This window comes from Hemicordylus capensis, chromosome 4, assembly GCF_027244095.1.
Source record: "Hemicordylus capensis ecotype Gifberg chromosome 4, rHemCap1.1.pri, whole genome shotgun sequence".
Taxonomy (NCBI): Eukaryota; Metazoa; Chordata; class Lepidosauria; order Squamata; family Cordylidae; genus Hemicordylus; species Hemicordylus capensis.
The window spans coordinates 162,800,783-162,826,747 of record NC_069660.1 but is presented as its reverse complement, the minus strand read 5'-3'; the positions used below and the strand labels follow the sequence as shown (position 1 = coordinate 162,826,747).

Genomic DNA, 25,965 nt, shown 5'->3' with positions numbered 1-25,965 from the left:
TTCTTTGTAACAATTCACATCTTTTGGAAGGTCATTGTAGCCCAAGTGAATGAATAAACATTCCCGCTAAAGCAATTATATTTATCTAAAAACAAACAAGCATCATTATAGCATAAGAACTGCTGTGGTGGATCATATCAAAGATCCATCTAGGCCACTTCCAGACAGCGGCTTTTCTCAGGTGTTGCAGTGCTGATTTAAAGTACTGATAATCATTTGCAGACTATTCCCGTGTTTCTGTGCCTACTGACTTCATGGAATGTATCAGCCCTCCTATCTGCACATAACCCTTTTACAAAATGCTGGCATTACTCTATGTTCATATTACTATGTTACACAAGATCACAGAAGGTTTATAAGTGAGTTGCCATATTGGGAGAAAATGCATCTTAAGTGGCTGAGGAGCTCCAAACACAGAAATTTTGGATTACCTGAAAGATCCCAAACAGACAACATTCTATTGGCTTATGTCCCACAGTGTAACGTGGGTGGTGCCAGACCTGCCTGTGTCATTGCGGGGTTCTAACACATGGAGTAACTGTGCTGTGCAAGATGGCAGCACTGGCACTGCTGACTCTGGCACAATAGCACATCACACAATAATTACTTCCATTATTCCCAATAGAAGTAGTGCACAATGTGCAGTTGTGGAAGAGTCAGCAGTACTAGCATTTCCATCTTGCAGTGGGTCTGGCAATGCCCATGTTATGCTGTGGGACATGTAATCCACTGAATGCGTCCTTTAAGTAAGAAGTATGGGAAACTCTGTTCACTGCACTGTTCCTCAGTTCCCCATCCTTAAACTAATACAAATATGCCAAGTTCTATTATGGGTATGGAAGAAAACACTACATGTGATAGGTACTGTCATGTTGAGAGTTTGACCATCTTGATCACTGCAAAGTGATCATGGACTTAACAAAATGGCGTGGAAATCTTTCTCTCCTACCTCAACAAATGACACTCAGTTTTGAAGACGGGGCCAAGAGATCTAGAAGTAGTTTACTGCTTCTGTTTAGAGAGAAATTTGATCCAGGGTGTCGAGATGTGCTGCCTACTGTAGTAGTGCTTAATTGCTGCCATTATGCCCCTGTTTCTGCATTTGTATATAAAGGCGGCTAGATATTACAAAGACATAATAATTATCCAGCGTTCTCTGCCTTAAAGGACAGTATAGCTTCCATCTTGGACATAGATTACTAGAGTGCTAATTATGCTTGAGTAGTGGCCTATGCACAGTTAAAAACCTTTTAAGCCTGATTCTGGGCCATGTGGAATTCTACACAGGCACATGATACTGCATTTTGACACAGCATTTAGATCCGCCCTCACATGTCTGCAAGATGAAGTCCATATGGGAATAGATATACGGATGCACAATTCTGGCCCAGAACTGAGGACAGACTTTGAGTGACACAATCAAGTAATACCTTCATTAAGACCAACTAAAAGGACACACTATCTTAAGCTTCATCATGCTGGATATTAAACAGAGCATGATGAAATAGCCCGGAAAGTCTGCAGTTTAGTGAGTTATAGATGCTTATTTCCAATAAGGACTCGGCTGGGCCAGGAGGGAAGGAATGTTGTGTGTATGTGTGAGGGAGGGGGGAGATATTCAGTAGGATATCCTAGACTGCCAAGGTGAAAAGCCGGCATAAATCCATGCAAGACATCTATCCATCATGCGCTATTGGCCATTAGCTCACATTGTGACTGGGGAAATCCAAGTCTCTCCCCTCTCACAGAATTTGCTGTTCAGAGACAGGGAGTTCTAAAGGGAAACCCTGGCATGAAATCAAACAAACAAATAAAGGAAGCAAATCCTCTTTAGCATTTTGTAAAATGTCCTTACTAACCGTTCTTTGAATCTAACAGAGAATCAGAAAGCCAACTGTTGCCACCTCATCCCTGAATTTGCAGATGGGAAACTTGAGTCTCAGGCCTTAAATACCTTGCTTAATGTCACCTACCGAGTGGGATCTTCTTTGGGCAAATGGGCATACTGCCATTTGGATGGGATGCAAAACCAAGGGCCTATCTAGCTGTGTCCGGTGGAGTTTGGCTTCAATCTGAGATGGTCATAAGTGTTGGCAGGGGTGAGCACGGAGCCTGCTGTGAAGGTGTTTGGAAAGCTTGTACACCTGTCTGGGAAAGTGGCCTGGCCATTTGGTCTGGTGGTTCTGTGGGCCTAGAGAGTTTTTGTGGAATTTTTAAAAAGGGTTTGTTTCCCTTGCTGGTTTGGATAATGATTGATTGTTTTGTTGCTGACCTCTGTTTACTGCTGTTTTATCTGTTGTTGTTGTTGTTGTTGTTTTAACTTCTATATGTTTTAAATTGTTTTAATGCTTGTCGTTAGCCACTTTGCAAATTGTTTTTACTGGAAAGTGGTATAGAAATTAGTTAAATTAAATAAATGAATGTTTATTTATTTGAACAAATGTGCAGATTTTTTATGATATAGTCTGGGACTGGGAGGTCCATGTTCTGCAGTATCAGATGTGTGAGGCAGCAGTTCTGCCTTTACTATGGAGGCAAATTGCAGAGACAGACTAAAGGTCATTTTTGTAATACTTTTTTTCTTTGAAATGTTTAAATGTTGTTTGCCACCTTGAGTATATTTTAATATAGAAAGGCAGACAATAAATTCATAAAATTAGTTCATTAGTTCCCTCCGATAAGCATAAGCATTTTTCTTTTTAGACCAAAAATTGCTCAGCCAGGCTGCGAGTCATTGGAGCACCTGCCATTACGGTTAAGGCATTTCCCTTTGCTGATGAACCCTGTTTTAACCATGAGCGGCGAGTGTAGAATCCAAGGGAAAGAGTTGCGGTATGCAAGGACAAGGCAGTGGAGTTGAATCAGGAATGTTAACAGTTTGATGAAAAAGATATTATGTACAGAGAGGCAAGTGCAGACTGCTTGCACTCTGGCTGCTGGCTGTTTGTTAGCCCCGCCTCTACGCCAGAACTGGAACACAAGAAACTAAAGTCCCATTCAAAAGCTGGCCTAGATCAAGGAATGGATTGAACACTACAGCGAGAACACCACAGTGAGGTGAAGGGAGTGACTGACATGCCAGGGCAGGACTTCTGATCCACTTTCAGAGCTGAAAAGGTGTCACTGGTTTTTGCCCTAAATGTCTGAATAGGGCTGAAGTGTACTGCTGTACCTGAGCTCAACATGACATGTGAATAACCCTACCTGTACAGATCTGTACCTATGCACTCTTTGGGTGCTGAACTAGGTGGCCAGATTTGGCTTTTAAAAAAGCCAAATTCTGGCTTACGGCCCATTTGACCCACGAGTATACCCCTTAGGTTCTGGCAACTCTGGTGCTGAATATAATGTGTGAAGAGGACTGTCGTTTGAAGGCAATTCTGATTAGCCTTAGTTATAGCTAGCACCATTGTGGACTTAATGCTAAACCATGGTTGAAGCAAACTGAAGCAGAGAGCAGGGAATTGTCATCTGTTGGGAGAAAGTTGCACATGAGCCCATGGCACATTCCTGATCCTCAGCATCGTGTCTGCATCAGACCATTGATGCACCGCGGTAGGTTTTGGATCCATGAGTCACACTGTAGCTGGCCCTGCCTCTATCCAAATATTATGACACTTTAAGTGTGGGGCCTTGGGTGATTCCTATAGCACTTTTTGACATGGGCTGGACTTCAGGAAAAAAACACAAACACGATGGTTTGGTCTCCAAACGGCAGGAAAAAACTTCCTCCTTTTCAGTCTGATGACTGATATGAAGAACCTCCACTGAGATTTCTCTGTGGAGACATTGGGTTTTCCTGGCAAGCTGGGTTGCAAGATACTCAGCAGAATGTCTACAGCTTTGCAAGTCAAGAGGAGCCAGGAGACTGGGCATGCCAGCCAAGGGAAACATAGCTTTAGTCCCAAGAACGCGTTTATGGAGACAGAGCCGCATAGTGGGTTTGGAGGAGACGACTGAGCTGGGGCCTTTTTTTCTTCTTCTTCCTTCCTTCAGGAATGCTCAGCAAAGAAATCTTAGGATCCAAATGGAAATGAGTTGTTGTGGTTGATGGTGGTTGTCTGAGTTCTTGATACTTCACATTTATTCAGGGACCCTGAATACACCCACCTCCTCTTGAAACAAACACAGAGCACTTTGTCAAGCAAGTGTTTCCATGGCCAAGAACCAAAAAAGGGAGTTCCCCTCTAATCTGGGATGAAAAGGCCAGCAAGGCAGGGATTGCACATGTCTTGGTGAAACTGTAGATCAGGCTGTTGCTATACAAATAACTTCTGGAAGATATGAGGCTCTGCTGATTAAAGAGACAGACGGTGCTGCAGAAGGAGACAGAATTAAACTATAACTGGAGTGTAAAAATGGGCTCTGCCCAAGCTATTTTGGTCAGAATACTGTGACACCTCATAAATTATGTGCAAGGGCCTAAACAAAGCTTTAAATGGGTGACAAGCAATGCTGAGGTCAGCATTGGTTTTTCCATCTCCTCTCCATTGCAAAAGGCTATTTGGGTTGTTATTTGGCAAACAAGAATAGAGAAAAAAGCAGGAGGAGAGCTGGTCTTGTGGTAGCAAACATGACTTGTCCCCTTAGCTAAGCAGTGTCCACCCTGGTTGCATATGAATGGGAGACAATGTGTGAACACTGTAAGATATTCCCCTAAGGGGCTGGAGCCACTGTGGAAAGAGCAGAAGGTTCCAAGTTCCCTCCCTGGCATCTCCAAGATAGGGTTGAAAGAGATTCATGCCTGCAACCTTGCCAGTCTGTGTAGATAGTACTGAGCTAGATGGACCTATGGTCTGATTCAGTATATGGCAGTTTCCTAAGTTCCTATGTTCCAGGAGCAGGAGGGTCTCTTTATTTTTACAGAATCATAAACAGGACTGGCAAAGGACATGTAGGCACCCAAAGCAGAACATCCACATGACACCTCCCTGCCAGAGGCACTCTTACCCCTGGACTTCGGGGCCGAAGTCCAGGGCCTCCACACCCTCTGGGGGTCCTCAAATCCATTTTAGTCTGTGCCCAGGTGGTGTGGTTGTGTTAAAAATGTGTTTAAAATACTGTGGGGGTGGGTGGGCTCCCCCCTCCAAAGGCCTTTATGTCCCCCCCCCTCCAAAGGCCTTTATGTCCAGGGTCCAAAATTACCTAGGTGAACCTCTGCTCCCCGCACACACTAATGGACTTGCCCATCTCCTTGTGCAGTTGCTATTCATTTCAATGGGTGGGGCTTTCACAAGACCATAAGAAGTGCCTTGCAGGATCACATCAAAGTTCTGTCTAGTCCAACATCCTGTTTTCAAAAGTCAGGGGCCCTAGAGATGTATTTAAAGGGGCTTAATACAGTCAGAGCATAATGAATGTTGGATAACCATGCATCAAACAACAGATATTGGTTGTGTTCTTTTGACATTGTTCTCAAAGTAATCAAATCATCATTTATTTATTATGAAATAGTATTATCCACACAATTGTTCAAATCTAGGTTTAATGTGGGTTACTGACATTAGTGTGATCTCAAAACTGCTTTGAGATTATTTTAATGAAAAGCGGTATAGAAATCAAATAAATAAATGAATACATTTTGGGAACTCATAACGAGGCAGTTATCTCAGATTCATCTCAGGCCATAAACCATCTTAGCATGGGTTCACACCATCATGCGAGTGTCGATAACTCACATTAAACCTAGATTCAAAAGGGTTTGATCTGAAAACAGACATCAGCAACAGCCACTGGAAGGGATGACCTCTGTTAAATATAAGAGAGCTATCACTTTAATAGGTGCCTCTTTGCTCAGTAAAGAGACATTTTTACATGTGCTAAAGGTTGGGGAGCCTTATCAAGTGGAAAGTCTTCTTATTTCTACCACTTGTTAAACTGGTCATCTGTATTGGTAACCTTTGAAAAGTGACATTGAGTGGGGAAGATATCCCCACTCCCCCGAGTGACTCCGGGAAGTGTTTTTAACACTCGGAGACTCAGCAATCAGGATGTAATGACTGCTGCACAACCACACATCAAGCAATAGCTTTTAAAAAAACATTGTTCTGCAGCAGAGTAAAAGGTTCTCCAACTAATTTCTGAATGTTGCCAGAAGTCTGTGTGTAAGTAAGGGCAGATTGATTAACCAAGATATGTGATAGAGGAGCGTGTTTCATTGTCCAAGATGGGTGCTAGATCACTGATGACATACTAGAGTGGTTTTAATGAGAAACTCTAGATGGCAGCCTGTGGTATTCTGTCTTTTTCAATTTTAGGTCTGTCCTGGAATCAATTGGGAGAATAGTTTAGCCTTCTAGGACACTCTGCTTCAGACTGCAAAGTGACAATTCTTCAACAGGAACATTTCAAAAGGAGGCTAGGGTGAGAATCAGTTAAACTGGAATTTATAGTGATGCTTGACACCATATCTGCAGGCCTTAATTGAGACAAAGGGTTGTGGTTTTTTAAAATCACATTTATAGTTATGTATCACATTACAGTTATTTACAGTTAACAGGCTTGCTAGGCAGTTATCACCTATTACTGCTATTATGGATTTTCACAGTGCTTGTCTTGTATACCTTTACACTAATCACAAGTCTAGTTCTTTTATATTGCCTGTCATTTGACACTTTAGCTTTTAATTTTTTAAATAATCTATCATGTTTTTATTCACACACACACACACACACACACACACACACACACACACACCCCTACCTGCCTACTGAGGATTATACTTCATGCATATATTTGCTGCTGCAGATGAACATGGCTTGGCTTTCGCTCTGGGTATGATGCAAGAGAGAGAGAGAGAAAGTTCTTTCCATCTACTTTCCCTATCTCATAATTAATGTTATACATCTGGACGAACCTCCAGATGAATTGTCCCACGGATCAGATCTGGGTGTGTCCTGCTTTGGTGCCCTTAATGGCACCCAGCATCTGCTGTTAGATGCAGTTGCCTCATCTTCCCTCATGGCAGGGTCAGCTACGATAACAAAACACTCATGTTCGAAAATAGTCTAGTTTAGCCCATCCCCATGCACAGAGACTGAAAATACTATACTAAAAACACCAACACCAACCAACAATACAGGAAAGCCAGTAACTCCCAAAGCTGCTGCTGCTGCTGCTAAGTTTTCATGTTGCTCTGGCACTCCCCACTCCCACCTAGGGCTCTTCCAGACACCAGCTCTTGCTTTCTGCAATTAGCCCACCACTTTTCAATACTGATCACAGAAAGCAAGAGCTGGCCTGCAGGTGGTGCTGAGAAAATGGTGTGAGGTCCCTGTGGGCTGCATGTCCTGCACATGAGGTCCCACTGAAAAAGCTGACCGAAGTCTGCAAGAGTATATGGATGCGGAGTAAGTTCCTGCCTTCAACCTACTTGCAAGCTTTTTTCAAAGCACTGTTTATTGCCATCTGGAAGAGCCTTAGCTAGCTCTGGAAGAACCAAACACATGTATCTTTCAGTCTCTCACACACCAGAATTTGAAATGGTGTCCTGGGATGGAGTTCCACAGGCTGACTTCTGAGTGCATATGCGTGGGCTTCATTGTCCAAACACACTTGCAAAGTGAGAATGATTCTGTCAACTTTTCCAGTTCCAGCTTTACTTTTTTGGGGGGGGGGATGTGGCAACCAGCCCAACATACTGGCTTCCGTGCACACAAACATTTGGCAATTGGTCCAGAAGGAAGTGGGGGGGGGACCCAGTCAGGCTAGCTGCCCCCACACCCTCCAGTTGGTTAGCAATCCTAACTGACATAAAAATGTGCATGTGTGGGGTGAGAGGGAAGTACTTCAAACTTGGTTCAGCATACAGCCTTGATATCACTGAATTATTTCTGCCTCATATTTCTGTCGATTGTTGAATTTTACAGGGCTCTTTTAGTAAGTAATTATTTGGGGAATGCTGAGGCCTGCTTTTCTGAATTGTAAATTAATCCTCAACAGGTCTTGGAATAACAAACCAGCCCAGTGTCAGCTGCCTCATTCACTGGATTAGAATACAAACCACACCCATCTGTAGGCCCTAGTCTTTCAAATTGTGGGCATAATCTGTGCCTATGAGCAGTTTTCTTCATTTGGAATGATTTGTGCATATGTGGGATCTACATACAGATTGAGAAAGCAAGGAGGAAAGGTATCTCCCTCTGGGAAATTTAACTCTATGACCATGTTGGCAGGGGGTGGGAGAGAAAGAATCAGATAATTGGGATCTTTATGATGGTTGTTAAAAATGTTCTGGAACCAATTCAAATACCAATCAGAAACCACATTGTTCAGCTAAATCACTTTCAGATGCCATTTCAGATACAGAATACAATTACTCCCATTTTAAAATGTAATGTTCCCTCTTTTAAAAAAACACACACAAAAAACACCCTTATTTTCCCTTATTTTATTTTTATCCAACTTGGCAGAATTTCAGGCCTGCCACAGATGATCTACGGATGGACGTTCTGCTACTCCTTCATAACCGAAGCCTTGTTTTGAAGAGTCCCATGAAATTGAAATGATGGCTGTTTGCTTTCCATGTTATAAACATTTGACAAAGCTGAAGGGGCCAACATGGTCATTGCTTGCTGGTCTTGCTTGCTAGTCTTGAGGAGGGAGGAAGCAACAAGCTTGTAGCAACATTTCCACAGCAAGGATATAAAATAAATAAATAAATCAACAAGAAAACAAGAGGGAAAGGAGAAGCTAGGTCTGCTAGGGCTGGGAATCTCCTAGGGTTGGATTTCTGGCTAGCTCGCAGTGTTTGTGTCTTTGCCAGAGGAGAAGCCTGAGTGGGGGATTCATTCATCCCAAGCTGTGGGGAGACACACAAGGCAAGAATAAGGTGAGTACTACCCAAGCTTTGTAATTTTTTTGGAGGAAAAAAGTAAAAACCATTAATCAGCTGACAACTCTACCCAGTACCTAGCTTCAAACCCCATATACTCTAAATAGCCAATAAAACTAGTTTTGAAGGTAGAATGCCAGCAGGGGAGGGGCTGCTTCCCAATGTATTGCACAGAATGTTGCATGTATGACTATCTACCTGAGGGGCAGGCGTTGTGGGTGTGCTTTCATTACAAAGAGCTCTTGTCTCTCAGGGAACAAGTTTGTTCCCTTGAAGCCAAGGTGGCTGACCTGGAGAAGCTCAGGGAGGCAGAGAGGTGTTTGGATGAGACCCTCAGGGACATGGTAGAGGCATCCCACTCCCATGCTGATGGCGCTTCTGCTGTCATGGAGAATGAGGGTCTCAGAAAAGGAGGGCATCGGTCTGAGGAAGAGGGAAACACTCCCTTAGCAGGGACCCCTTCCTTGGGTGATGCGCCCATATCCTCTTGCACAGAGGATACTATTCCAGGGGGTGGGGGCCTCTTAGTAGTGGGTGATTCAATCATTAGGGGCATAGAGAGATGGGTCTGTGACTCATGTGTAGACCACACAGTTACTTGCTTGCCTGGTGCAAAGGTTGTAGACGTCACACTGTGTCTAGGTAGGTTGTTGGGCAGTGCTGGGGAGGAGTCAGCTGTCATTGTGCATGGTGGCACCAACGATGTTGGGAAATGCAGTCGGGAAGTCCTGGAAGCCAAATTTAGGCTGCTAGGTGGCATACTGAAGTCCAGGACCCCCAAGGTAGAGTTCTCTAAAGTGTTACCTGTTCCACGTGCAGGGACAGTGAGATAGGCGGAGCTGAGTGGTCTCAATGCATGGATGAGACAGTGGTGCCTGGAGGAGGGGTTTAGATTCTTTAGGCACTGGGATACATTTTGCGGAAAGTGAAGCCTGTACAAAAGGGATGGGCTCCACTTGAACCAAAATGGAACCAAACTGCTGGTGCTAAAAATCAAGAAGGTCACAGAGCAGCTTTTAAAATAATGCCTGGGGGATTGCCGGCGGGAACAAGGTGGCATCTGCTTCCAGGGATGTGCACGGACCACGGAGTTGCGGTCTGACACTGGGGGAGATGGCAATGGGTTTAATCCTGAGTGGTGCCCAGGACCTGGTGCGAGATGTCAGAGTTGCAGAACCATTGGGTAGCAGTGACCATAGTGTGATCCAATTCAGCATATATGCGAGTGGAGAATTGTCAAGCAAACGTCTCAAAAATGTGGGGACTGGTAAGAAGGAAGTTGAAAGGGAAAGTCAGGAGGGTCAAATCACTCCAGAAAGCATGGAACATATTTAAAACCACAGTACTAGAAGCACAGTTGGAATGTATATTAAGAAGGAGGAAAGGTACCACCAAGTTCAGGAGGATGCCAGCGTGGCTAACAAGTAGAGTCAGTTAAGCTATAAAAGGGAAGAAGACTTCCTTCAGAAAATGAAAGTCCTGCCCAAATGAGGGAAACAAGAAGGAACATAAACTCTGGCAAAAGAAATGCAAGGACACAATAAGGGATGCAAAGAGAGGGTTTGAGGGGCATATAGCTAGAAGTGTCAAGGGGAATAACAAAAACTTCTTTAAATATATCAGAAGTAGAAAACCTGCCAGGGAGGCAGTTGTACCTATTGGAGATGAACTTCCAGTGCATCGACCTTTTGCACCAACTGTCCTAATGACCACTAGGGGCATTGGGTGTAGAGACAGTGAGTCAGCGTCTCCCTATCTGTCCCTACTCTATGACCCCTGAACTGACTCTGCAGCACTTCCTGTGCTGAGTCACAATCCTTCCTTTCCTCCTAGAGAGCAGATGGAAACATCTCTCTCTCTCTCTCCTTACCTATCCACTATGTAGTCCTTTAGATTAGATATAGGTCTTTCCTATCTAAGTGTATTTAACCAATAAATATTTAGTGTTTAGTCACACAAGGATCTCAATGTGTTTTCTCTAAACAGCTGCAATATCCAAACCATCCTCTGCTACCTACTCTGTAACTGGAGTGTGTGCTCATTCCTTAGTCCTCTGCTGTTTTACCTACTGTGGGTAAAAATCAACAACCTCTAACAGTACCCTTAGATGATGAGGGTGTGAAAGGGATTATTAAGGAAGATAAGGAGATTGCAGAGAAGCTGAATGAGTTCTTTGCATCTGTCTTCACGGCGGAGGATTCGGACCATATACCCTCTCCAGAATTGAGTTTTTCAGGTTTAGTGGCTGAGGAACTGGGTGAATTTGAGGTGACAAGGGAAGATGTTCTAAATTGTCTTGAAAAGCTAAAAATTAACAAATCGCCAGGGCCAGATGGCATCCACCCAAGAGTTCTGAAGGAACTCAAATGTGAAATTGCCAATCTCCTTGCAAAAATATATAACTTGTCCCTACAATCAGGCTCTGTACCAGAAGGGATCCGGGGGGGCGGGGGGATCTGTGAAATTACAGGCCGGTCAGTTTAACTTCGGTGCCGGGTAAATTGATGGAAAGCATACTTAAGGACAAAATTGTTAAGCATATAGAAGAACAGGCCTCGTTGAAGGAGAACCAGCATGGCTTCTGCAAGGGAAAGTCTTGCCTCACTAACCTTTTGGAGTTCTTTGAGCGTGTCAACAGTATGTGGATAAAGGTGATCCGGTTGACATAGTATACTTGGACTTCCAAAAAGCTTTTGATAAAGTTCCCCACCAAAGGCTCTTGAGTAAACTTAGCAGTCATGGAATAAGGGGACAGATTCATGTGTGGATTGGTAACTGGTTGAAGGACAGGAAACAGAGAGTAAGAATAAATGGACAGTTTTCACAATGGAGGTAGATAGGAAGTGGGGTCCCCCAGGGATTGGTACTGGGACCAGTGCTATTTAACTTATTCATAAACGATCTAGAAGTTGGGGTGAGCAGCAAAGTGGCCAGATTTGCAGATGACACTAAACTATTTAGAGTAGTGAAATCCACAATGGATTTTGAGGAACTCCAAAAAGTTCTCTCCAAACTGGGGGACTGGTTGACAAAATGGCAAATGCGGTTCAATGCAAGCAAGTGTAAAGTGAAGCACATTGGGGCAAAGAACACCAACTTCACATATACACTGATGGGATCTGAGCTGTCAGTGACTGACCAGGAGAGAGATCTTGGGGTTGTGGTGGACAGCTCATTGAAAGTGTCGACTCAATGTGCGGCAGTTGTGAAAAAAGCTAATTCCATGCTAGGAATCATTAGGAGGGGGATTGAAAATAAAAATGATAAAATTATAATGCCCTTATACAAATCTATGGTGCGGCCACATCTGGAGTACTGTGTACAGCTTTGGTCACTCTATCTTAAGAAGGATCTTAAGAAGGATATTGTAGAACTGGAAAAGGTGCAGAAGAGGGCATCCAAAATGATCAGGGGCCTGGAGCACCTTCCTTATGAGGCTAGGCTACAGCATTTGGGGCTCTTTACCTGGGAAAGAGGGGACTAAGGGGAGACATGATCGAGGTTCCTTGACATGGGATGTGGTGATGGCCACCAGCTTGGATGGCTTTATAAGGGGCTTAGACAGATTCATGGAGGACAGGTCTATCAATAGCTACTAGTCTGATGGCTGTGGGCCATCTCCAGCCTCAGAGGCACAATGCCTCCCAATACCAGTTGCAGGGGAGCAACAGCCTGTGGGCTCCCCAGAGGCATCTGGTGGGCCACTGTGTGAAACATGAATGAAATAAAGATGCTAATTCAGAGCAAACTCAAGTCTTCAACTTCTAAGACTCAAGAAGAGGAGCCTGAGAGGTAAAGAGTAGAGCCTGGTGGGATGGGGTGGAGCCTTATGACACTCAATAGATCAGAGACATGACTCAAGGGCAGGACCAAATGGGCATGACATGAGTTGGGATCTAATTGGAAACAGTCTCATTAAGTCAAATATAGAATACTCCCCCCACTCCCTAATTCTGAATCCTCACACATTGAGATCCTTTACTCCTTCCTTTGGAGACTCTGAGAAGTAGAATGCTGAAATAAATAATAAAACTTCAGGTCGAACCCTGAAACCCATCAATCCTATTTCTGATGTTAAAATCTAAATAAAAATGTCTGGATGCCAGGTTGACTAGAACAACTAGCCTGGGAGAGTAAGAGGGTGGCAAAAATGTTATTAGGGGAGTGTAAATGGCATGTAAATAATTAGATCTGGCTATTTTGATGTATCCAAGCATTTATGGCAAAGGGTTGTCATGGCTCAGACTTCTGACTCAGAAGAGTCAGAGGAGGAACGGGAGGATTCTCCTACTAGTGAGGGCTCAGAGGCACAGCAACAGGATTTGGCAGGGAGAACAGACTCTGAAACTGAGGAATCTCATTGTAATCTTTATTACGGTCATTGACCAGCACAAGTTGTAAAACAGTAATACTATACAGCAAATGCAATATAAAGAAAGTGTTGCAGTATTACGGAGATTAAAATTGATGTAGCATTAAGACTGAGGGGGAGGGAATCTAAAAATAGAAAATTTTAAAACATGATATAAAACACAAACAGAATAGATAAAATGCATGTAAGCTAAAAAGGACTCAGCCAAACACTTTGTTTCAGTTAAAAAGCAGTATAAAATCAGAACAAATTTAAAAGAGGGGATAAGCTGAGGAATCAGAACAGCTGCCAGACATGAATCCTGATCAGGAGCAGACTGATCAGGAGGAGGCTGGGATTTCACCTGTCTTGAGAAGACATCTCAAGAGGAAAGCTCAGTGGGAGACATGTAGGCGCAGGAGATCACAAGAGCGGAAGCAGAAGTGCTGACTCAGGGAAGCCTGATTGGCTGCTGGTTCTCTTGAGTCATATATCAAGCAGTCTGTGATTTCCACTGATGCTGTTAGCAACTTTCACTGGCTGCGGACCGTGTTTTATTTTGAAATTCTCAACTTTTCCGAGTTCCAGTTTGCCCTTGTTCTATTCTTTCGTGCTCTGTGTTCTTGTTCCATTAATTCCTTGCTTTGGTGTCTTCTTCATTCCTTGCTATGTTTTCTTTTCAGTATATTATTTCTTTTCAGATTATTATTTCTCCAAGACGGGCCATGTGTGGCGACGTGGTAGGAAGGAGGTGATTGGCTATTCTCCAAAACGGGCCATGCGTGGCGACGTGGTGGGAAGGAGGCGATTGGCTGAGTTTGCAAGCAGAAGCACCTGATTGGGCAGTGGGGATTCCATATGCAGATAGGGAGAAGGAGCCTGTGAGAGCAGAAGCACCATGGTGATTGGGCAGTGGGGATTCCCTATGAAGATAAGGAGGAGAGGCCTGTGATGGTTAAGGTCAGTTGGAATGCAGCTGTTACTGGTCGGAAGATGTTCTGGATATAAAAGGATAGCAGGCAGGGGTCGGGAAAAAGACAGGTCATGAGGGAGGAATGAGCCCCTTAAGAGAAGGAGGATGCCGTTGTGTAAATGAACAAAATCTGTTGACTCAGGGAGGGAGGGAGAAAAAACATGAAGGGAGGGGGAAGAAAGAGTGGAGAAGAGCAAGTGGAGGAGAGAGAAAGAGAAAAAGAAGGGAGGGGGAAGAGAGACAGAAGGTAGGGCAAGGGACAGGTCTGAGCCTGTCAGCAGCCTGACAGAGGAATGAGTGGCCATGGCGGCACTGGCAGCAAGGAAGGGTCCAGGCAACCACTGCTGTCTTTGGGGCTACTGAGGCCATTGTAAGAGGGAGGCAGTCAGGCAAGGGATGGGCCTGGGCCTGTCAGCAGCCTGAGGGGAACGAGCGGCCATGGTGGTGGCAGCAGTGAGGAACGGCCCAGTCAACCACTGCTGCTGCTCCTGAAGGGAGGAGCAGGAGCGGGGCTCGGGTGAGGAGGTCTCTGGGGATAGGGGGTTGCAGTTTGGCCAATATGCAGCAGCAATGCTGCAGCCACGACCAAGAAGGGTGAGGAGGATGGAAGCAACAGGATGGAGGAGGAGCAGGAGTGCAGTCCAGGTGAGGGTGGGAAGATCTCTGAGGTGAGGGGATCAATCAAGTACTAACACACAGGTGCTCTAGAGCGTGCAAGAGTTCCAGCATTGAAGAGAAATAATGGCAGCGGTCAGGATGCAGAGGTGGAGGGCCAGCAGGCAAAGCCCCTCCAGCCAGAAGAGGTGGGTAGATGGCGGGCGAAGCCTCGCCGGCCAGGAAGAGGAGGCGGTGGCAGGGAGAAATGACGGGTGGTGAGGAGGTGGGCAGACGGTGGGCAAAGCCCTACCAGCCAGGAGGAAAAGGTGGGAGGCGGTGGTGGGATGGCCTGGCCCTGGCCCGCCCAATGGGGAGAGCTGTGGGGGGGGGGAGCAAGCGAGCGAGCGGAGGGGGGAGAGCGAGCGAGCGGCGGGGGGGGAGAGCGAGTGAGTGAGCGGCGGGGGGAGAGCGAGTGAGTGAGCGGCGGGGGGAGAGCGAGCGAGTGGCCGGGGAGAGCGAGAGAGAGAGTGAGCAGCAGGGGGGAGAGTGAGAGAGAGAGCTGTGGGGGGAGAGTGAGCTGCGGGGGATGTCACAAGCTCAGTACACAACTGCACAGATGCTCTGTGCGGAGTCAGCTAGTTACTCAGTTATTGTTAGAGGGGGGTACCTAGTTCAGTTCAGGGGACTTGATTCATTTACTATTTTCTTTGTGAGCCTTTCATTTTCCTTTGTGCAGCTTCACTGATACTTTCTGTTAGCTCACAGGGGGAGTGCTGAAGGGGGTTGTAAATTCTGTTGGGTTAGCCGAGCTAACAGATTTACGACAAGGTGTTATATACAACCCAATCTGCATAATTATATTGGCTTTAATTGTATGTAATTGTATGTAATTGTATTTTTAGACAGTTGATATATGCCACTAAGGAAGACGTATATTAAAAATGCTTCTGGCATTTTAAATGTTCTCATAGAGATTCATATGTGATCTTATTTGGCACTCCACTTGAGAAAGACACTCATTTTACTTGAGGAACTGGATTTCATGACAAATGGTGGAGTGGCAACTTGACATTTTATATTTTATATGTATTCCCATTAAGATTTTCTGATTTCATTTTACATTTCATTTGGAAAAGACATTTGTTACATCTGAGAACTGCATTTTATTATATTTTGGGATGTGATCTGGCATTTTATGAAGAATTTCCTATTTGAGGATTCACTTGAAGAACTTCATACCCTATTTGGGAAGGACATATGCATATGGGTCTCTATTTTACTTATTCAGCTTTACAATAATGTTTATAGCACTTTTGCTACCTTAATATTATTAAAATGTCACATTATAGTTTATATATTGAATTGCGTCGGGCATTTTAATATTTACAGGATTATGATGAAACATTTGCCCCGGTAGTAAAACATTCTTCTCTAAGAATGTTCCTTTGTACTGCAGCAGCAAAGAAAATGTATGCAGTCCATTTCGACATAAAAACTGCATTTTTACATGGTGATGTTAAGGAGGATATTTAAATGGAGCAACCACCAGGGTTCGGGAACCGGGTAAGGAGAGACTTGTGTTTTAGCTCCAAAAGAGCATTTATGGTCTAAAGCAAGCAGCAAGAGCCTGGGATACAAAGTTAAATCAGTTGCTAGTTAAACAAAGGTTTAGTCATGGAAAAGCTGTCTCTTGTCTTCATTCAAGGTTTAGAAACAACAAATGGACTTATATACTAATATATGTTGATGATTTGATTATTTGTTGTCAAAACAGGGAAGATAGTGATTAAATTGTAAAGCATTTGAACAAAGAAACAGAATTAAAGCAAAAGGGAGGGGACATTTCCTATTATCTTGGAATACAAATAGAAAGAGAACAAGATAGTTATCTTAATCAGAATCAAAAGATAGAAGACCTTTTAGAATTTCTGGGTCTCACAGATGCCAAGGAAGTCAGCACTTCAATGGAAGCCAACGTTTTCAAGCAAGATGCAAACAGTGAGCTTCTTCCAGACAATGGGCAATATAGGAAAACTGGGAAACTTCTATATAGTGCCACATTAACAAGATCAGACATCATCTCAGCTGTGGGAATTTTAACCAGGAAAGTGAGTACACCCTCCAAAAGTGACTGGATTGCAATTTAAAGACTGGAAAGGTACCTTAAAAGATACAGCTCAGAAATGCTTGACTAACAAGCAGAAGGTTGCCAGTTCAAATCCCCACTGGTACTATATCGGGCAGCAGCGATATAGGAAGATGCCGAAAAGCATCATCTCATACTGCGTGGGAGGAAGCAATGGTAAATCCCTCCTGTATTCTACCAAAAAAACCCACACTTTGACCCCAGGAGTCTAAATCTACTTGACGGCACACTTTACTTAGTAATCCTAGACTAGTGGGTTATGTAGATGCAGATTGGGCAGAAGACAGAACGGATTGTAAATCCACAAGTGGATACCTGTTCTTTTATGGAGTTGGAGCAATTAGTTGGTGTAGCCAAAAGCAAAACACTGTTGCTTTCCTCTACAGAAGCGAAGTATGTGTCAGCCACTCAGGCGTACCAGGAGGTGGCATGGATACACAAATTGTTGCAAAACTTTGGAGCTGATGAACCAAAACCAACTGAATTGTTGAGGACAATCAAAGTGGTATTTCACTTTCACAAATGGGGGAAAAAAATCCAGAACAAAGCATATTGAGACAAAATACCATTATGTATGTGATGTACAAGAAAAGGGGTTCGTGGAGTTGAAATACTGTCCAATTGAGAAGATGGACTCTCAAAACCATTGCCAAAAGGCTGTTTTTTTAGCATTGCAAGAGATGATGGGAGTTGTTGATTGGAGCTTGAGCAATGAGAAGGAGTGTTAGAGGTGAGAATTGTACAGCATTCTTAGCACTGCAATTACCTCTTTTGGCCACTAGAGGCATGATGAACTTTGTTAAACCTAATTGCATCCAGCAGGAATGACTCTAAGGTGTAGAAGACACTCTCCCCCACTCCCCGCCACCACCAATTTCCCACTCCCTCATATACCAGGCTGGAACTTGCCACCAGTGTCAGACATATCATGGTCTTATAGTATATGATGGTGTTATAGCAGCTTGAATTAAAAGTTAGTTGTTTAAAGAAGCCTCCTCTATCCCAGAACTGTTGAGGGGTGTGAGGAGAAACATTAAAGTCTTCACACCGCAGAGTATTCTCTGGTGGTAAAGAAGTTTAGTCCAATTAATTATCTGGGGACAGTAGGTTGAGTTCAAAAAACAACCTTTTAGGTTGGACACACACACACACACACACACACACACACACACACAATATCCAACTTAAAAATTGGATCCAGTTCATATTGAAGAGTTATTGCTGGTGAATCGGGAGAAGTTCGAGTGGGTGTTCCCAAGGTAAATTCTTGTGTAGTGATTTCTGATATGTCCTCTATTCTTGCCAAATGTGTTTTGACTCTTTCGAGTCTTCTTCATCATGGGCAGTTCTTTGGAACATCTCTTTCTGCTCGTGGTCTCTACCCAACATGAGGACTGAGCTGTCGGCTCAGTCTGTCATCCCTTTCATCATGCCCATCCTGGCAAGTCAGGATGAGCATGATGCCACTTGGTGCAGGGAGGAGTACTGTGTCTAGGGCTAGAACCAGGAGACTTTGGATCTGTGTGCCCCGTGTGGTGAGCCACCAGATCTACAATTCTGGGTCTCTTCCTGAGCAGTGAAGCATTCTTAATCTCAGGCTCTTGACTAACTACTGGACCCTCCTAGACAAGAAAGGCTATAAGAGGTTTCTGGTTAGTCTGGGGCTGACAGTGGTCTTCCTGGCTGTGGTACGTTTTGGTGTGTCTCTTGGCTCTGATGTTTGGTGTTGTCCCTCAGCTCTGCCTCCTTGGAATGGCTGAGGCAGAGCTGAGCCAAGTTCATGGCTCCCCTCTACACTTTGGCTCTAACACTCTGTCTGTCTTTTTCAATGACTCTTAAATGTAAAAACAGGTTGTTGGGATCATAGCAAAATGCATTGTATGAAGCTAGTATTTCAGTGTGCACTTGGTGTGCCACTGCCACACCCGAAGGAGGTGACTTACTTACTTGGCTTGATAACACACCCATGCCGTAAAAACACAACCATGCCGTAACATTTCACCACCAATAACAATAAAATAAAAGTGGACCCATTTTCTTCTGCCAAAACTTGCAAGGTGTAATACACTAAAAACATATCTTTTTATCCTATGCCAGAATTTTGAACTACTCAGTGCTAAAAATTAGAAAGACTTAGTCACAGATGAGAAACAGAGCTCCAATTAGAGTAAAATAATTATTTTTGAAGGGAAAAATTACAGAATGGCTACTCTTGCAAAAATGAATCCCCACAGGCTTAGCTGGTAATGGTAGTTTTTATACCCTGCTGGCATCCATGTGCAAATAATCAACCATGTAAAACCAGGGAAATATTCAGCTTTCTCTAGACAGATCTGTCCCTCTAACTGAGCAAAGAGGCACCTTTTAAAAAGTGGTGATTCTCTTTATTGAGCAGGGGGAGAGCAACTGGCCCTATCCATTCCCCAGCATAGCATCCCTCCAGTGGCTGTTGCTGGTGTCTGTAAAGATTGGGAGCCCTTTGGGGACAGGGAGCCATTTCATTAATTAATTTCTGTATGTTTTGGGAACATATCAAGGCTGATATTAAAGCAAAAGGTGGTTCAACAGAATATTGACATGGGGGGGGGGTTGATCCTTTTTCAATCTCAGTAATTCTTGTTTTTTGTTTCTGACACTTTTTCTGGACTGTAATTGTGATGTTTTTCAGTTGCATGTTATAGGTTGCATTGGATAAGTACAGCTGGTGAAGGGAATTTTCTTTGTGTTTTCATTTCAGGATGTAAGGGAACCAGAATTTAAGGTCTATCAAAGGGGGTGATTCTTTTCTATACCCACTGTATATGCGGCAGCAGTGATATAGGAAAATGCTGAAAGGCATCATCTCATACTGTGCAGGAGGAGGCCAGGGTAAACCCCTCCTGTATTCTACCAAAGACAACCACAGGACTCTGTGGTCGCCAGGAGTCAACACCAACTTGGCAGCACGCTTTACTTTACTAAATATTTATAGAGTAGCCACCTAATGGCACAGTGGGGAAATGACTTGACTAGAAAGCCAGAGGTTGCCAGTTCGAATCCCCGCTGGTACTATATTGGGCAGCAGTGATATACAGGGGCATATCTAGGGTGGGGCAGGCAGGGCATGTGCCCGGGCGCCACTTGAAGGGGGCGTCATTTCTTAAAATTATTATTATTATTTTTAAAGCCTGCCAAAAACAAAATGGCCACCACGCATGCTCAAATGGCCTCTGTGAGGCCCTGGGCTATACCAGGCCTCACAGAGGCCACATGAGCATGCATGGTGGCCATTTTGTTTTATGCTGCCATTTAAAAAAAAAAAATAAATAATTTTAAAAATGGCCACTGCACATGCTCAAATGGTCCCTGTGAGGCCCTAGAGGCCAGCAGGGGGGAGGGGGGACCTTTGCAGACCCCCAGCCATGGCCTTTAGGAAGCCGCCCAAAGGAGCTACAGGTTATATATATATATATATATATATATATATATATATATATATATATATATATATATAAGTCACTGTACACATATTCAGATATGTGACTTGTATGTGACCTTCAGACTTGTATTTTTCAGCTGATATTATGGTAAAGTTATCTGAAAGATGGGTGTCAGATGTTTGAACAGTCGGCGCAATTTCAATGCTTGCCCTAGGTGCTATTTTCCCTAGATACGCCTCTGGTGATATAGGAAGATGCTCAAAGGTATCATCTCATACTGTGCTGGAGATGGCAATGGTAAACCCCTCCTGTATTCTACCAAAGACAACTACAGGGCTCTGTGGTCACCAGGAGTTGACACCGACTTGACAGCACACTATACCTTTACCTTTAAATACTTATAGAGGTACGGTAATTGTTAGTTTATTTACCTTAAAAATGAAGCTTGCTATGCATTTTCAAACTTATTCAGAAAACTGGTCAGATTGTGGGTGGGAATTGATTAGAAGATCATTTTGTCTTTTCAGATTAGGCCAGACCTTCCAGTCTGCTTTCCAGCCTGGTTTTCCCTTCATGTCCAAAAGCACATGGCAGGAAAGAATGGGATGGGGAAAGAGAACGGTACCAGGGCTAGGTGAGTGAGACCAGGGAAATGAAGGGGTTGAAGGTGTTGCCTTTCAGGATAGAAAGCTGTGGGGCTTGGTAGTGAAAGCATTGTGGAGGTTTCCATGTGCCTCTTTAAATGGCTATAACCTCTTAAAACAATCTCAACAAGAATACGAGAAAACATACTTAAATTAATACACAGATGGCAGCTAATACTGGTAGAACTTCACTGTATTGACAAAAAACTCTCACCAAATTGCTGGGATGCCAGGACCGTTATGCATTTAAGGTGGGAATATTCAGAAGTTAGGAAATACTGGGAACCAGGGGCGTAACTATAATTGAGTGAAAGGGTTCAAAGAACACGGGCCCCCAGCTCCTGAGGGCCCTCCAGCTCCACCCCTCCCTATTTTCTTCATTATTTCCCTCACTCTGGGGGGCCACCAGAGAGAGGGATGAACACGGGCCCCCTCTCCTCTAGCTACACCCCTGCTGGGAACTCATTTTTGAAATGGGTAGAGGCTAGCACCCAAATTGCAGAGGAATTGGGCAAAAGGCTGATTTTTGGTGAATTGTTGCAGTTTTAGTGTCTTTGGGGCAGATTTGGGGCATAAAGTGGAATCTGGGGTGGAAGAGTGGGGTGAGGTGGTAGTGCCTAATGGGTGGAGGCTACCATCCCAATTGCAAGGGGATTGGGCAAAGCGCTGATTTTTGGTGAATTGTTGAAGTTTACAAGTCCTTAAGGTTTTTCCCCATAAGGTATAATGGAGGTGTATTGCTTCACGTCGGGGGGAAAGGGGTGACCTAGAGTGGTGTGGGGTTGGTGGTAGTGCCCAAGGGGGGCAAGGAAGCTACCAGAATTTTTTAAAAAGGATTTGGGCAGAGGGCTGATTTTTGGTGATTTGTTGAAGTTTACGCATCTTTAAGGTTTTTCTCCATAGGGAATCATGTAGGTTTCAGCAGTCCCATAACTGTACTTGGGGGGCGCTGGGGTGGCCCAGAGTGAGTGGCAGTGTAGTGAACAGAGGGTGCCCCATGGGGTACAGGGTTCTGTTGTTTCTGAGGTGTTCTAAGTATGGATTTTCTGATAACAAATGAGAGTGGATTCATGGTTTGTATTGAAAATCTCATTTGCTACCCGAGAATCTACACTCAGAACTTCAACAAATCACCAAAAATCAGCCCTTTGCCCAATCCCTCTGCAATTTGGGTGGTAGCCTCCACCCATTAGGCACTACCACCCCACCCCACTCATTTGGCCCTGGGACTCTTTTTTTAAAATCCAAATCAATTCGGATTCAGATGAATTCGGATCCAAATCGAATCTGGGGTGATTCGGATGGGTCAGATTCGGACCAAAAACAAATTGGGGGTGTTTTGATTCATATCCAAATCAAAACACCAAAAATCTGAATTGCATACCCCTATCCCAAACCACACACAACCCTCCTACTCCACTTGCTTCTAATATAACTTGAGCTTGTCAACACAGAAGGTGAGGGGAGTGCAGCTTATCAGATTTCTAAATCCAACCCTTTCTCATGCACTTTTTACTGAAGAGGAAGCCTATTAAACTAAATCATTTACTTCTGTGCAATTCCACTGAACTAAATCATTTACTTCTGTGCAATCCCACTTGCTTACTACAAGGCAAAGGGCAGGGAGAGAGAACAGTCATGTACTAAAAGGAAGCCTATTGAACTAAATCGTGATTCATTTATTTCTGTGTAATCCCACAGCCCTTCTATTATTTATTTATTTATTTATTTATTTCTCTGCCCGCCCCCCAATAAGTAGTTCCCTTGTTTTGTCACTCCATAGAATCTCCTCACGCACCCCACTCCCCCTCTTAAAAAAACCCCCACCCAATTATTGCTTGTGCAAAACTGGAATGGTGCAAGACAAAGTTAGATTTTTGTTTTGGAATGGTGCTTCCCCTTGCTGGCAGATTTGTGTAAAGCAGCCAAGATTTTTTTTAGATTTTTTTTAAACACACACCACCACCACAACCCCCCGCCCCGGCAACTCCATTGGCCCAAATGGAGCAGGAGGAGGGGCAGATAAACACATTTCAAGGTGCCTCTTTGCCAAGTTAGCAGGGGTTAGCAGATATCCAGTGTGGAGTGGCAGAACTGGTGCCTGGTTGGGGTGCCCAGTTTGTCTCCACTTAGCTCTGCTTTTATAACTGTAAATAAAACACATTTTACAAAAATGCCATAAGTCCCCACTGTTCTGTCCTCCAAAGGAAACCAAGCTCATGTAGCTGAGTCTGATAAATATTTGCTGTATTTGTATTCCTATCCAAATAGCTGTACCCCTGGAACTTCTCATTGTCTGGGGAAGTGGGGAGCATGCAGCAGTATTATACTGCAAACACACATTTCCCTTCAGGTGTGCCCCAGGAGAAAAGATCCTTTCCTACACCTGCTGCAAAAGGCCGCACTGGAGAAAGGTATATAGGCACCCAATCCAGGGACATGCTAGCTCCAAAGATGGTGCTTCACTGAGGCCATGGCTTGAGGCCATTTTAGCTGGAGATTGAAATTGAGACCTTCTGCATGCAAGGTATGTGTTCTATTAAAGAGTTGTGTCTCTCCCTAAGCTGAGAGTTGCCGTTCCCTCCAACCCTGGGGGAGCTGACATGCCCCACATGGTCAGGCTCTCTCTGTGTGTTGATGGCTGTAGAGGGGAAAGAACTCCATTGATTTGTCCCACCAAAACCAATATTAACACATGCTACTGTACCTGCTTTACAAAACCTGTTGCCTTCCTGACAATCACCTTGAAGAGGCTTCCCGCTCGGACGATGACATCAGGCTTTCTTAACACCTCTGGCCCCTTTTCCATCTTTCAGTTACAAAGCTATGTTAGTGCTGGCAGCCCCCAAATGACAGCTTCCTTCTTGTTTCGTCTCAGCTTCATGGACTGTCACATCAAGGCCTTTGATGCTTCCAGGAGTGGAGCCTTGCCAGGATGTCAACTTTGTTTCAGATAATTGCTAGAGAATACTGTGTAGAGTGCAAAAACGAAGGTAAGGAGGAAGCACTAGGGTGCTCTGTGGGTACGATATTGCTCACATATTGTGCTCTTTGAAAGGTACACCACTGGTAGAAACATTCCTTATTTTGATTGTACCAAAGCCACATGAAGAACAAATGGAGGGGAGAGGATATGACTGGGAAGAAAGCCAGATGTGATCCTCTCAGACTCCACAACTCCATCTCCCCCTCCCCTAAATATGAAATAACTCAGGAATGGAGACACTCTGAGGGCCCATCTGAATGACAAGCAAAATAGAGGGTAGGCTTACCTGAGGTTAACCTTGGGAGCCAAGAATCATACCACAGACAATCCGGCAGCTGCAATTCCATTGAATCCACTTGCAATCCCTCTCCTTTTTCCACCGAGCACATCATGTACCTGGCAACCATTGGTCCTGGTATGAGAGAGGACATGCTTGCAGGAGTTGCTTGAATGCAAACCCCAGGTCACTGCATTCATACAACACAATGGGGTCAGTGGAGCTCCGGTTCCAGCAAGCTACCTAACTTCAGACTGAGGGTTCAATCCTTGGTTTGAAGGTGGCAATGGAACTGAGGTTGTGAGAATTTTCCGCATTTTGACAATGAGGAACGCCTACCTAAGGTGAGTATAACTGAGGGTTGCTGTGTTGTCCAAATTCAGCATGAATCTCTGCTTTAAGAATTGCTGTCACTATGACCAAGGTATGCACAATTAGGACTAGGGGTGTGCACAGAACCGGCTGGACCGGTTCGGTTTGAGTCTGGACCGGACTCAAACCTGACTGATCTAGTTCAGTCCAGTACTCTTCAATCCCCACCCCCTGGTCTGGTCTGGTACGGGGGTGGTGGTGTCGTGATTTAAAAAAGAATTAAAATAAATTTAATTACCTTCTGCCCCTTTGGGGGGCTTCCTATAGGCCACCGGGGGGGGGGGTCCGCAAACGTCCCTCTGCCCCCTCCGGCCTCTAAAATCACCACCGCTGCCCGCTGGAGTGTTATTTTTTGACCCATTTAGGCCTCCATAAATTGTCACGGTGGCCATTTTGGAGGCTGCCGCACATATGCAAATGGCTTCTACGAGGCCTGGCATGACCCAGGGCTTTGCAGAGACCATTTGCACATGTGCAGCAGCCATTTTTTAAAAATGGCCACCGAAAAAAATGGTCACTGAGCATGCGCAAATGGTCTCTGCAAGGCCCTGGGCCATGCCAGCCTCGCATTTGCAGCGGGCCACAGCAGTGATTTTAGAGGCCAGCGGGGGGCAGGGGAACATTCACGGACACACACACACCCCTGCGGCCTATAGGAAGCTCCCCGAAAGGGCAGAAGGTAATTAAATTTATTTAACTTTTAAAAATTTGCAAGCCAGCCAGGAGGGGTTTGGTACCAGTCCAGACGGAACCGGGGGTGGTGGTTCTGTTCGACTCCGAATCCCCGAACCAATCCCCCAGATCCACATCCCTAATTAGGACTGGCAATGGGCCAATTCAGATGATACTTTAAAACATGCACTTAGTATATCTGTGGTTTTTTTATACCCACTTGGAAAACAGGTTCAGATGAACAGACCAATGTGTGTAGAATGTATTCTTCCAATCACATGTTTAGAACCTCCCTTTCACAGATGCAGGCCTATCACTCCCTTCTCTCTATGGTCCCCAGGCTTCCTTTGTTGTATTTCCTGCTTCAAACAGTACTGCCTCATAGATATAAGTATATAAAATGATAGAGTCATGCATTGTGATCAGCTGTTGAGATACCATGCTTTCTGGGTCATGCCAGGCCATGCAGAGGCCCATTGCGCAAGTGCGGCAGCCTCCAAAATGGCCACTGAACCAGGGGTAAAGGCTGAAAACCTGCTGATTTATAGACTAAGGAAGTCTGGTTGGTGGGAGGGGGAACCTTGGGACCCCCACCCCCACCCTCGGCTGCCTTGGGCAACTCCCCTGGAGGGGGTTGGTTGTTGTTTTTTTAAAAAAAGGTCAGGACCACCACCGAACCAAAATGAACCAGGGGG

General features: G+C 44.5%; 1 long non-coding RNA gene across 1 annotated transcript in view; it reads right to left on the bottom strand.

Annotated features, from left to right (window-relative positions):
* LOC128323340 (uncharacterized) overlaps window positions 1–25,608 on the bottom strand; it is a 35,485-nt gene extending 9,877 nt beyond the window's left edge. Inside the window, exons 1-3 of the long non-coding RNA XR_008306216.1 lie at window positions 25,491–25,608; window positions 24,236–24,361; window positions 23,671–23,933 (exon numbers count right to left, since the gene is read on the bottom strand). This is a non-coding gene — a long non-coding RNA (uncharacterized LOC128323340). The remainder of the gene's footprint in view (window positions 1–23,670; window positions 23,934–24,235; window positions 24,362–25,490) is intronic.
* Window positions 25,609–25,965: the final 357 nt, after the last annotated feature.